A 14,006-nucleotide genomic window follows, 5' to 3' on the forward strand; every position below is an offset into this window, starting at 1 on the left:
CATATTTGACCCTTCTCCTCTCTCATTCACTACATGACCAACACGTTTTGGCTAAATGAACTACAGCATGCCTGGCAAACAGTTTTAGTCCTGTTTTCTAGTTCTTCCCTGAATGTTTACATTTTAAAAAGTTCACATTCTGTGCCTCACATCGTGTCTCATTTCAAATATACACAAAAAATATTTCTTTATGCTTGTATATGCCAAATAAATCAATGTGTTGTAAATAAGAGAGAAGTGCTGGGGTCCGAAAGCAAATCCCCACTTAACTGAAAAAATGTTTTGAGGACAAAAAGAGCACCGGAGTGGAAAAGTAAGATGAGTGGGGTCGCCAGATAAGTTTTTATTTTAAGTGGCACTCTGTTCTTCTCCAAATCTCATCCAAGACTGGACACCACTGTCCAGTTTACTTAGGTTTTAAATACTGGAAAGGAATTGAGGCATAATACTTGGGGAATTGTGGCAGAAGTGTCATCTTGATCATCCAGGGACTTGTCCTCCATTTTAGGAACAGAAGCAGAAGACAGATTAAGTTGATGTTACATTACATGACTTTTAGTCAGGGGAGAAGTCAAATTTTCCAACTGCATTTGTGGATCTCATCACCAGACCATGTCAGTTCAAACAAGTGAAAATTGCTGCCAATGCTGTCACATTTACCGACTGAATGCTAAACTTCCGTGGTCGTACTGGCCCCTGTATGTGACAATCAATAGCATACTGCCTAACGGAGGCAGTATTTACAAAGTATTAAGAGGTAAGGAGAGTTCAACCGCAGTCTCAACCCTTTCATTTCTTTTTCCATTCTGCCATCTTATTTAAAACATTTACGCATGGAAGTGTGTGTGTGTGTGTCCAGCCCAGAAGTGAGAGGTGGAATCCAAGAAAACAGAAAACTAAACATCTACGTGTTGAAGTGTGTGTGTCTGTTTGTCTTGCCTGGTAGTGCGAGGCTGCTACAGCATGAAGCTCAGATAACAGGCAAGGCAGCCCCAAGTTTACGAGCTGGAAGAAGAAAGTGACACTGTTGCCAAGGTAATACCGCCGAGAAAAGAGAGAAACTCTTACACAAGCGAGACGAGCACATCGACAAAACGGTATCCCTTTTACTTTTCCTCCCGGCGCTAATACACAACCAAGGTGAGCATGTCAGCAAAATGAAACCTCTGAAGAAAGACAGTCGCTTAGCCACTAATCCACAAGTGATGAGAGCACGTCGACAAAACGAAACCTCCTAGAAGAGAGACATCCAGAGTAATTCCTATCAATTACCTGACATCTCTACATTTCAATTTTTTTCTGCCAATTTCAATAGTTTCTAGGACTCTGGGTTTTTTACAGCATGGGCTTATACAGCTAGAAGTATATAAAACACGTGACGTAAGACAGATGAGCTGCTCTACTGTTTATAAGGTCCAAAACACCTTATTCCTCATCACTGCATTATATGATGAGTGCTCATTGGTTGTCAGCTCTCACACACAGAGCACACTCATACGACTGAAGACAAAAATCAAATCTGTTTGATTTCGACGAGTTGAAGTAAATCACTGGTAAGGATGCACGGTATACCAATACTGGAAAACAAATTTTAAAACAGTATGTTAGCAGCATGTCGGGATTTTCAGACACCACTTCCCTCGACACTTGTTATTGCAGTTGTGCAAAAAACTTCATGTTGTAGAGACCAAAACTACACACTTCATTGGTGTTGGAACTCCATGGGGGAAAAACCCCAATCCACCCCCCTCCCCCCATTGCTTCACTGCAATCAGGGGATTTATTATTGATCTGACACAACTGGGACTTCATGGGGAATATCCTCTTATTGCTTCGATATGATCAGGACTTCATGGGAAATATATTATTACTTCTACCTGATTGGAACTTCACGGGAGATTTATTGTTGCTCTGATACGATTGGAACTTCACGGGGACACCAGTCCCTTATTGCTTTGATGCATTCAGAACTTTACAGTTATTAAGAGGGAAGTGCTGCATATTGTGTCGCAATGGCATGGGGCACCAGGAATTTGACCCATTTTGCAACTCCCCAGGGAGGTTGGAGTAAGGGGAGTTTTGGAGTCTTATGTTATTTTGCATAGTAAAAAGTTTTGAAACGGGTACTGAGGCATCAATACTGAAGTTAACAGTTTAGTACCAGTCCAACACTAGTCACTGGCTATGTCATATTACACAAATGACTTCACGGAAGAACACCACCAACTGCCTCCCACACGGTGAGATTAAATGAAGGCAATGACTGAAAATTGGTGGAACAGCCGTCTGATGTGATATAACCTTGAGTGGCGGTGTAACACTTTTGTTCTTCCCTCCCTGTTTCCCTTTACCAGAGCCCATGAATCACTTCACATGCTCCCATGTGCAAATGCGTAAATATCACAAACAGTCATATATGTCTATATAACCATTTAAAGCATAAATCATAGTGACTTACTAATTATTTATTATATTTGTTGCACACTACAGGGCCTACAGGAGTTCTGTAAAAAAGAAACCTGAGCAGCAGAGCAAATGGTTGATTAAACTAAGTAAACACAATGAAAAGTATTATGACCAGGATTTCTAACATTTTTGAGTTGTACGACAGCTCTAGTGCTCACTTCTGCTGAGATATTCTCTGGCCCCTGTGACTCTAAATCGGAATAAACAGAGTTGACAATGTTACTGTAGGCTTAAGATCCATCCAGTCTCAGCACTTCCATCTTTATTTCTCTCATTTTGTTCTCCAGTGGGTGTCTGCTACATACACTGTAATTTTGTCAGCATCGAGCAAATCGACCACATTTAAAATAAACACTTCAACATGTCTGTTTGGCTTTGGTGAATGCATATAATCATTAGCGACTTGGCTGTGTACTTTTCCATTCTCCATGCGGTATCTTTTCTCCATCCTGTCTTTTTAAACTGATACGGCTCTTTCCTCATTATATACTTGTTTGTTCCTGCAAATTTTTCAGTTAGTGTTTCTGCTGCCAAAATTAGATTAATCTTTTATCTAACATACAACATGGGTTTAGATTTGTGTACAGTAATATTTGTCACAAAGTTGAACTCACAGAATAGACTACCAAATACAAACATTTTGCTTGGCACAGCCTTAAACTATTTTTTGATCTATAGGACGTCATTGCTCTGTGCTGCTTCAATGCATTTTTGTGTTCACCTTCCTCCTTATAAAGAACGAATATGCATCCATTGGATTTATTTTTGCAAATGGAAGTTCTAAGCGGGCGGCACGGTGGCACAGTGGGTAGTGCTGCCGCCTCGCAGTTAGGAGACCTGGGTTCGCTTCCTGGGTCTCTCATGCGTGGAGTTTGCAGGTTCTCCCCGTGTCTGCCTGGGTTTGCATCCACAGTCCAAAGACATGCAGGTTAGGTGCATTGGTGTTTCTAAATTGTCCCCAGTGTGTGCTGTGTGTGCCCTGTGGTGGACTGGTGCCCTGCATGGGGGTTTGTTTCCTGCCTTGTGCCCTGTATTGGCTGGGATTGGCTCCCATGACCCTGTAGTTGGGATATAGCGGGTTGGATAATGGATGGATGGAAGTTCTAAGCAAAATTATTTCAATGATTCGAATTAATCGATCACAACAAACTGTACATTTGAAGTACTTTGTGTTGTTCTGCTCATCGCACTACAATGAAGTTATAGCAGTGCTAGTAGCTGGACAGTGAAAGCAAATCATTCTTTCCCAGGCTGGACATTTTAGGCCCCATCCAGACTATTACATTTTTGCTTAAAAATGCAGACATTAATCTCTGTTTCATCCACACCATACCAGTGTTTAAAACTCCTGAAAACTGAGACTTTTGAAATCATTCCCCACAGCTGCATATTTCTGAAAACACTGGCTCAGCACTGTAATGTGGATGGGCCAAACACACAGACTTAAAAATACAAACCCTAACTGTGATCTGATTTGTTTGTGCTTATTACGTAGCCCTTCCCTGATTGGATTCTGCTCATTCCCGGATTGGGCACACTTTACGGAAGAAAACCACATTCCAACATAACGGACATTGTGAAGTTACTTTCCATGGTGCTTGTTATGTTGCATACCTGTATGGATCTAATGAGTGTTTTGTACAAGTTGAATGCTGCATACGTGCACTAAAGGCAAATAATTTACAGGTCACTACAGTTTTCAGAATACAGTAAATAAAATGGCTGGCGATTTTTCGGCTGATGCTCGTATGCACCGTGTAGGCGAACGTCTACATCATATGCATTTTTGGTCATGTTAGTGTGCATGGAAATATTTTTGTAAATGATGTATCAACACCAGTGTGGACGGAGATTGTTTTCAATTTAAAAATGTTGTTTTTAAATGAAAGTGTAGTAGTGTGAATGTAGCCTCATTCTCAGAGAGAGAAGCCTGATCTGATCCTCAAAGGTCTCAAAGGCCGAAGTGAATTTACAGAGGCGCTCACTCAAAGACATGGGTGAAAATTAAAGGGAATATTTCTTTATACCTCAGGTAGTAGACACCTGGATCTGATTTAAAAAGCTTCTGGATGAGAAATCAGGAAAACAGTAAGTATTACCTCTCTGCATGAGCTTAAGGAACTGAATGCTGTCCTTCGATTTGTAATGAGCCTTACGCTTTAATGAGCTTTGCTCAACAATAATTAAATCTTAAGCAGCTTTGTTATATGGGTTGGAGACGATGGCACTGACCCAAACACAGGACACAGAGCTGGAGGTGGCAGAGAAAGATGCTAAGATTTGCACTGAGTGTGATGAGGATGGACAGGATTAGAGATGAGGACATTAGAGGGTTGGCTCATGTTGGAAGGTTGGGAGACAAAGTCAGAGTGAGATTGTGCTGGTTTGGACATGTGCAGAGGAGAGCTGCTGGGTATATTGGGAGAAGGATGCTAAGGGTAGAGCTGCCAGGGAAGAGGAAAAGAGGAAGGCCTAAGAGAAGGTTTATGGATGTGGTGAGAGGTGTAAAAGAACAAGATGCCGAAAGATATGGAAGATGATCCACTGTGGCGACCCCTAACAACAGCCGAAGAAGTGTTATTTGTTTAAGAATGTCTTTGCAGGCAGGCAGTGTGGCGCAGTCTGAACATGAAACCTTGAGGTTGTGGGTTCAAATCCTACAACTGACACTATGTGATCCTGAAAAAGTCACTTCACCTGTCTGTGCTAAATTGGAAAAAGAAAAGAAATGTAACCAATTGTATCAAATAAGTAAATGCAATAAAAACACAAATGAATAAGAAAATGAGAAGACTAATTAATGAAAGAAATACAATTAAGGCACAAAAATGAGCATGATACCTCTATTAGATGTATGTTAAAGTATTTGATGAAAGTAGTTGCTGTTAATGACAGTTACCTCAATTAAGGCCATTTCTTCCTACTTTATATTTAAAATACAGTATGCAATCTGGACAAAGCTTTGGAGTTTGATTATAGCCAAAGGTCCATGTCCGAGTATTATTTTGGAAGGACATGTTACATTTTGAGCACAGTTTTAGTAAATTCCAAGTCATGGAGTAAACTATGTGCGTTCCCGTTTGGAGGTGGGGAAGGAGATTTAGCATGCAATTGGCTAGTTAGCATTGACTATTCCCATTGGCTAGAAGACCAAAGATACACTCTCAAATAATTTTGGCAATAATGCTGCTCAAGAACATCTCCAAAAATCATGCGACTGCAAACCACTAGCCAAGTGCATCACTCACACTTACAAAATGAGCTCAAAATATAACTTGTGCTTACAAAATACGTGGTATTTGGACACAGACATTTGACAGTAATCTAACTCCATACAGAGTCATCTCAAATGTGGTAAATCCAGAGAATGAAATTACAGCCAGGGACCTAAGCCCATAAACTCTCATCTTCAGGTCCCAGGCCTATCGCAGCACTCTCTATGCACCATTTTCCTATGGCATGTGTAAAGTGTGGTTTTTCTCTTGGCTCCCCAGATTCCTCTTATACTTCATTAATTTGTTGGTTAGTCTAAACTGGCCTTCTGTGAGTGAGTGTGCCCGCTATTGTAATGCCCAGTTTTGCAGGGTTTGCTCCCAAATTGTGCCTGATGCTGCCACAGTAGGCTATGGTCTATCGCAACTCTGAAATGGAATAAGCAGGTTTGCAAAACTGAATAGATCAATGTCTTTAAACACATCATGTGCATTCCAGTATGCTGGGCCATACATACAGTATCATGCAAATTGTTCATTCCATCTTGGACTTTGCAAAATTCCTTGTGATGCTTTAGTCCATGATATGTGCAAAATTAAATAAAGACTGGTATTCCAGTGCAGATCACAGTCTACAAGAAAACATTCAGTAGCTGGTCTATAATTTGAGATTTCTCAGGTAGCCAGTTCTAATCCCACTCCGTTGGACCTTTGAGCAAGGCTTTTAACCTGCAATTACTCCGTTAATGCAAAATTCCTTGTGATGCTTTAGTCCATGATATGTGCAAAATTAAATAAAGACTGGTATTCCAGTGCAGATCACAGTCTACAAGAAAACATTCAGTAGCTGGTCTATAATTTGAGATTTCTCAGGTAGCCAGTTCTAATCCCACTCCGTTGGACCTTTGAGCAAGGCTTTTAACCTGCAATTACTCCGTTAAACTGCATGCAGCCCTGCAAGCAGGTCCTCCAACTTACAGTAGGAACTCGGTGGTTGTTGGTAGGATTGGCACTCCAGCCACTGTAAAAAAAACTCACACAGTTCCAGTCCATTCGAACTAGTGTGGTGCTGAAGTGTCACCCGTTGCACGGCTGTGCTTGTGTCCTAATTTGGGAATGAGGTGGTTTGTTGTGTGATATCAGTGCATGCTCCTAACCTCCTCCCTTTTCTCCTCAGGTAAGGAAGACAGGAAGTATCGAGGTAAGGTAGTTCTGCTCACTAATTACGACAAAATATGTTGAATTAGAATTTCACTATACCTCTGTTCACCTACAACTTTGTTTCAGTGTCCAAACACTTGTTTCCTAATCTAATCTCTAAATTGAAGAGGTCAGTAACAGCTTACTGTCTCTGGAGTTCATTAAAGCATGTTTTCTGTGTTTTTAATCAATTAGGTAAATTCTGAAATTATTTATACTGGAGTCAGGTTAGATCAGGTCAGGGAGCAAGCAATAGTACAGCAATTTGTTGCACCCACCACACGATAAAATGGCTTGGGACCCTGGTTTGCAAAAGGCAAACATGTGGTCCAATCCTCCCCCCCAGAAATGATCACCTATCTGCCGCAGCCAGGTGTTACATAGATGTCCCCTTGGCCTGGTCCAGCCATTCCTCAGCAGTGAAGGTCCAGTGAGCTGGATCACCTTCAGGGAAGTGCGCCACATGGCCTTAGTGCCATGACTGACGCTCATTCACAATGCAGGTAATGTGCCTCATACGGGATTCCAAATTCAAGCCAGCAGTACCCAAAGATTCTCCAAAGAGACACAGTACCAAAGGAGTCCAGTCTTCATTTCAGGTCAATGGATAGTGTCCATGTCTCACGACCATATTGTAAGACAGGAAGCTCCAGGACCAATGTTCCCTCTAAGCTGAGCGCATGAGCGATCGCTCACACGAATTCAGAGCGTCGCTCATACTTCCCGCGAAAATTGGTGCTCATAAATTTTTGGCTTAAACAAAATGTTGCTCATCAACCATGTTTTTTGCTCACTATATGCTACTCCTTAGAGGGAACATTGATCAGGACTCTAAAGACTTGGACCTTCGTCCTTTTGCATAGATATCGGGAGCACCACACACCCCTTTCCAGCGACCTCATGACCCCCCCATTGCTCTCCCAATTTGTCTACTGACTTCATAGGAAGAGTCACCAGAGACATGGATATCACTGCCAAGGTAAGTAAAACTCTCGACGAGGTTGACACTTTCTCCGCAGACAGACACACGGCTGATGGCTGTGCCCAAGAGGTCATTAAAGGCCTGGATCTTGGTTTTTATCAGGACACTCACAAGCCCAGACACTCACATGAATGAGACATTCATGTCATTGCTGAGGGTCAATAGATAATGGGAAGGACAGAAAAGACCACCATACTACACTCTTAAAAATAAAGGTGCCACATTGCTTCTTCAGAATGATGTCATAGAAGAACCATTTTAGGTTCCCAAAAAACCAATCCACATGAAGGTTCCAGAAAACAACTTTTATTTATTTAGATCCATAACAGGATCTATACAGTAAATAACCATGAATAGATGACAGATCAGTAAAATACCAATGGTTCATTATTTTAAAAGGTCTCTCACTGCATACAATAACACAGGCTCTGTTCAGGTTTTCTTAATCTGTTAGGGTCCAGCTTAGTAGCCAGCCATGAAGATTTCAGGTGTTTTTTTTTAACATATTAGGACAGTTTTCAAAGCACAAAGAACCAACTTCACATGCAAAGAATCCATTCCAAAATTAAATGGTGCTTGGTCAAGCAACGGTTCAACAAGGAACCACACAACCCAGTAAAGATCCATAAAGTGCTATTAAAGAACCGGTATTTTAAGAGTGTAGTAAGTGTAGTATTTTAATAAAAAAAAAAACAGTGGGTGGCGCCATTGCTTATGTTTTGTTTTAAGCATTTTTCCCTTTTAGCACAAAAGGGTTAGATGAGTGTATAACACAAAAAGTGGAAATTTCATTTTAAGTTGCACTTACAGGTCAGACTGAAATATTTTCTTGAGAGCTGTAACTCCTCTGGGTACTTTCAAAGAAAACAGACTTTGTGTACACTATGAAAGGTACTTTATAGAAGGGCATTTTGGTGGTCGGAGGTACTCTCGACCCAGGATTGCACTTTCATCTGTTCTGAAGGCTGAAATGCTGAAGTCAATCCTGTAAAGGCCACTCGGCTTCACACGGCTGACTCCTCATTCTCCTCTCTCTTTGTGGGATCCTTTACTGCCTGGACAGTATATTCTTTTTGTGCAAGATATTATGAATTTTCATTGCTTCTGTATATGATTTTTTGCATGAAGTACTATTATGTATAAAGGTTTAAATAAGCAATCATCTGGGGTTCAGGAATGGATTAAACCATTTTACATTCATTCTTGGGAAAATGGTTTCAATTTTCAAACAAATCAGTTTCTGAACAGCCTTTAGAAATGAATTATGTTCAACAACCAAGGTTCTACTGTATATAGACACACACATATATTCTCTCAGCAGCTAAGCGAAGTTTGTCTCTGACTCGTTAATTTGGGGCCACCTTGCCAGCTCTTTGATCTTCATTGCTGAAGCCTCACAGTTCCAGGCCGGACAGACAGACACATGCACTTCCACACGTAGACCTTTATATTGTGGATCACAGCCCGGACACAGACAACAGCACATCGATAGTTCACCTAACACACGTTTATTGTACATTCTATTTACAAATAAGTGACACACACAACCCCAGTACTCCCCCAAAGTCCAGGCCTTTCTCTCAATGCCTTCCTCTCAGGTCCTCCTGCACTCCTCTCCTCCTGAGCTCTGTCTCTCTTCCTCCCGACTCCAGCCATCGAATAGAGGGATGCGGCCCCTCTTATATACACCTGAATGTGCTCTAGGTGCCTCCCGATTAGCTTCTGCCAGCACTCCCCAGTGTGGCGGAAGTACCAGCTGCGAACCCGGGAGCACTTCAGGTGTCCCTGGTCATCTTCCCTCCAGAACTTCTGCCACACCCAGGGCTCACCTGGCATTGACCACAGGCCCATATAGGGTTGAGCTTCCAAGCTCAGTTCCCGTGGTCCCCAAAGTCACCAGGGCGGTTGCCCCCTTATGGTCTGGAGGTGGTGTAATCCCTCCTCCAGTCCTTCCGGGCATCCCGGCTGGATGCCACCCTTGCCTCCACTCCTCCTCCAGGAAGCTTCATCCTTTTGCACCCAACTCTGGCTTCTGGCTCCTTTTATAAGGCACCAGGAAATGCTCCAGGTGCTGGTTGACCAAGTTCTGGCAGCACTTCTGGGTGTGGCGGAAGAGCTGCAGTCAGGGGCTTAGTAGCTACGCCACCCCCTGGCAGGGCCCATGGAACCCAACAGGGCTGCACCGAACCCCAGCCATCCCCTGCTGCTTCGCCAGCGTATTAGTGAAACAGGACAGTGAGGAGGGCCCTGCCCAGCTCCCCACTCCTGACGTCACTCTTCCCCTGCCCCTCGGTCCGGAACCTCTGTCTCAGATTAGCATGAATATATCGCTCCTGCAAGCAAACTATGATTCTTAGCGCAATGAGAGAAATCGCAAAATGAACTGGAATGTTCAAGCAAATTATAGAAAAATAAATCTAAATCCTTTAAGTAGTTCTCTCGTTCACTAACTAAGCGGAGTTATTGTTACGCACCCGAGGCAGACGCGTGAGTGAGGAGGTCCCCCTCCCTGCTGCCCATTGAGTCTTTCTCGGATTCACGCTAACAAATTATAGAAAAAAACCCGATCTAAATCCGTTAAGTAGTTCTCTCATGAAAAGCGGACAGACATTACAAACGGGTCTAAAAAAATACAAGAAATTTCGTGGACCATGAAATTTTTAAAATTGTTTCTTAGCGAGCATCTATGGGCCAAGGGTAACCTACATTCCAAATTTCAAGTCCCAAGTCCTCATGGTTCGGGAGATTTGGTGATGAGTGAGTCAGTGGTATTTGGCTTTTATATTGTGACAGATAGGGGGCGCTCTCGCTCCCTTGAACCCCTGTCCACAACTCCAGACACCAGGTAAAAGTCCAAATGATGACTTTATTAAATTGCCACAGTGCACAAAGCACCCTCTCCTCCACTATACTCATTAACAATCACAATTACTAACAATAAACAATCCTCCACTCCTAGACACGTTGCCACCCTTCCACCCAGCTCAGCTCGCCGTCTGGGAGCTCCCACAGTCCTTTTAAATACCCTGACCCGGAAGCGTTCCAATCCCCAGTCCATGTGACTCTCAATCACTTCCGGTCAGGTACAAGTCCGTTCTTTTCACCCCGGAAGCACGTCGCTCTTCTTCTGATGCACTTCCGGGTTATAGGGCACAAAGAAGTCTTCGGTCCTCCCTGCAGCTCCCTCTTGCAGCCCCTGAGGTATCCAGCAGGGTTTTGTATAAAAACTACATGTCCCATGACTTCCTGCTGGTCTTCGGGGCTCCATCTGGCGGCCTGGGGGTATTGGCCGGGATGACAAGCCGGCCACATCTCACAATATATATCGATATACATATAATAACAACACTTTTTAGTGTTTGCTTTACATTTGCATATCTTTCAGGGTTCTTCATTCTTACTCACATACAGCAATTGCCAAAATTCTTTGTTTCTTGGAAAACAGACCAAACCTTATGTGCTAAAGGCACCTGTCTGTCAAATTCTTTTTGAAATAAACACTATCAAAATTATAGTTAGCTTTCTCAATTTATTCACTTAAAAAGCTGCATTTTACCTACATAATCCAATATCCACACCAACAAATATCCTAAGTGTTATGTAACAAATGTATAACAAGCCCAATTTCTTCATCCTAATACGACTTACACCATTCACATCTCACCACTGACTCTCCACAATATAGCTCATTACCCCTGTGCCTTGTTAACAGTACAAGATGCAGAGGACAGAAACATATGGAAGAAGATGATCCGCTGTGGCGACCCCTAACGGGAGCAGCTGAAAGAAGAAGAAGAACCCTGTGCCTTGTCCACCATCTCAGTTTCCTTCTATTAAAGTATTAGAAAGCAGTTTGGGTGTTTAAAGCATAAACTGCTAATGATATATCAGGGAATACTATAAAAAACAAATGGAGCAGAGCATATTATCACAAATTGATTGTGAGCATCACTCAGGCAAGTTATTTCTGTGTTTCATTGTTAAATTTCTCCTTTCCTTAATTCATTGATGTCACTGGAAGCTTAGTTTATTATTGAAGCATCCCAATATCATGTGTTGAAATAGAACCCTTTACCAAAAGAATATGCAAGAAGGAAGAGGAAAAATTCAAGCCAGATGTTCTAAATGAATACTTGACCCAAAAATAATATTTTTGTATATGTTACTTACCCCATGCACTGTAGTTTGAAGTGATGACAGAGAAAAATGATTAATATCATGTTTTCATCCAGAACAGAGGTAATTGTTTCTGAAATTACTGGGATCTATGGTGACCAACGCTGAACAAACAATAAACAATATTGAAAAGACCATGAAAAAATAAATTATATTACTCACGTGGCATAATCCACATGTCAAATCATCCAGCTGTACACTCACAGAATTCCACACAAATGTACTCTCATTAAAATATTGTTGAATGAAACACTTCCGGAAAATGCTCTTGTGAACAAACATAAAATACACTCAGACATGACTTCCGTTTCTTTCTCTTCATTTTTTCCCACTTCTATGTGAGGTCAATATGCCTGATCAGCCTTCTCCAAACAGCTCAGTCCTTCACCTCCTCGCCAGTCAAACCCTTTTCCATCAGATCTTCTTTTACTTTATCCATCCATCTTTTGTTTCCTCCTACCCTGTGCATCCATCCTATAACTCCACATATGCATCTCAACATTCTCATTTCTGCCACGTCTAATTTCTTCTCCTGCGCTCCCTTTTATTTCCTATGTCTCATCTCCATACATCATTGCTGGTCCCACTACTGTCTTCAAACCCTTACATTTTAACCTCACCTTAATTCTCTGATCACACAATACCCCACATATCTTCTTCTAACTGTTCCATCCACACTGCACTCTTTGGGTTTTCTCTGTATCTAGTTTTCTATCTTGGGCTACCACTGATCCTAGATGTTCTTTTCAATGGCTCTCACTACAGGCTAATTTCTGAAACCTAACTGGGCATTTAAATTGAAGATTTGCCTCCCCATTTCATTCATTGGTCAGGAGACCTGCCCAGCAACAGTTTATTCATTGACTAACACGGTACTTCACATGATATCAGCAAAAAAGCATGCACTGTGACTTGATTACAACTAAAATTTAAAAAGTAAGGAAAGACTGAGTGAAAACATAGGAGCAGAATGTTCCTTGTACTTGTGCACACCCACATAGACTGCTGCTAAAAATCCTAGGATATTCAATTTGTGGCTCACAGCTATGAAAATAAACGTAATGTACAATTCAAATGCTCATTTGCATCTTGAGTGTCTTCTGCCTTTGATCACGGCAGTTTTTTCTGGAAATGGTTTATTTATCAATATTTTCATAAATGTACATGTGGTTTGGACATTGTAAGCATACAAATGGACAACTTGACAACGTGTAACGTGAAATTTTTTCGTGGATGTTTTTATATTGTTAGCTGTTGTCTAGCGCTGGGTCACCATAGACAGACATTATATGAAAACTTTGTTACCTTCATTCTGCATGAAAACATGAAATTATAAATGTTTCTCAGCCATTGTTACAAACTACATGGGGTTAATAACAAATAAAAAATATTATTTTTGGGTGAAGTGTTTCTTTACCAGGAGGACAGCACCCAAACTCTGAGCAGAATAAACCAAACCCAATCATTCTAATGAGCCAGTCTACTGTCTAATTCTTGTAGTGTTTTTTATGCTGACCTAAAATATTTGTTTAACTTTGTCGTTATATTTCACTACTCTTCATCTTGACAGATCTCGCCTTTCCTGGACTCTCCCTGGACTGCTCATCATTCAATTTCTTACTTAATTTTCTCAGTTCTATTTGCCTTGGTAAACAGAAGTTTTGAAATCTAAGCAAATGTTTACTCTGTTTTATAGGCCTGCCTTGAGAAATGCTGACCACTAATTGCCCAGGAATTCATGTCTCTCTTGTATGTTATGATGTGCCAGGAAACGACTCTAATGTGTTATGCAAGAATACAAGAAGAATGCTTAGTTGAATGGTAGAAATTATTGCTGCTTCCTAGCTTTTTGACCCCAGCTTGAGTCCAGACTGAAATTCTGTTTGTGTGGAATTTGCTTATTAGTGATGATGATGATCACCATGTGTATTTCCTCAAAGAACTCAGGTTTTCCAACGCGACCCAAAAGA

This window comes from Polypterus senegalus, chromosome 11 (genome assembly GCF_016835505.1).
Source record: "Polypterus senegalus isolate Bchr_013 chromosome 11, ASM1683550v1, whole genome shotgun sequence".
Lineage (NCBI taxonomy): Eukaryota > Metazoa > Chordata > Cladistia > Polypteriformes > Polypteridae > Polypterus > Polypterus senegalus.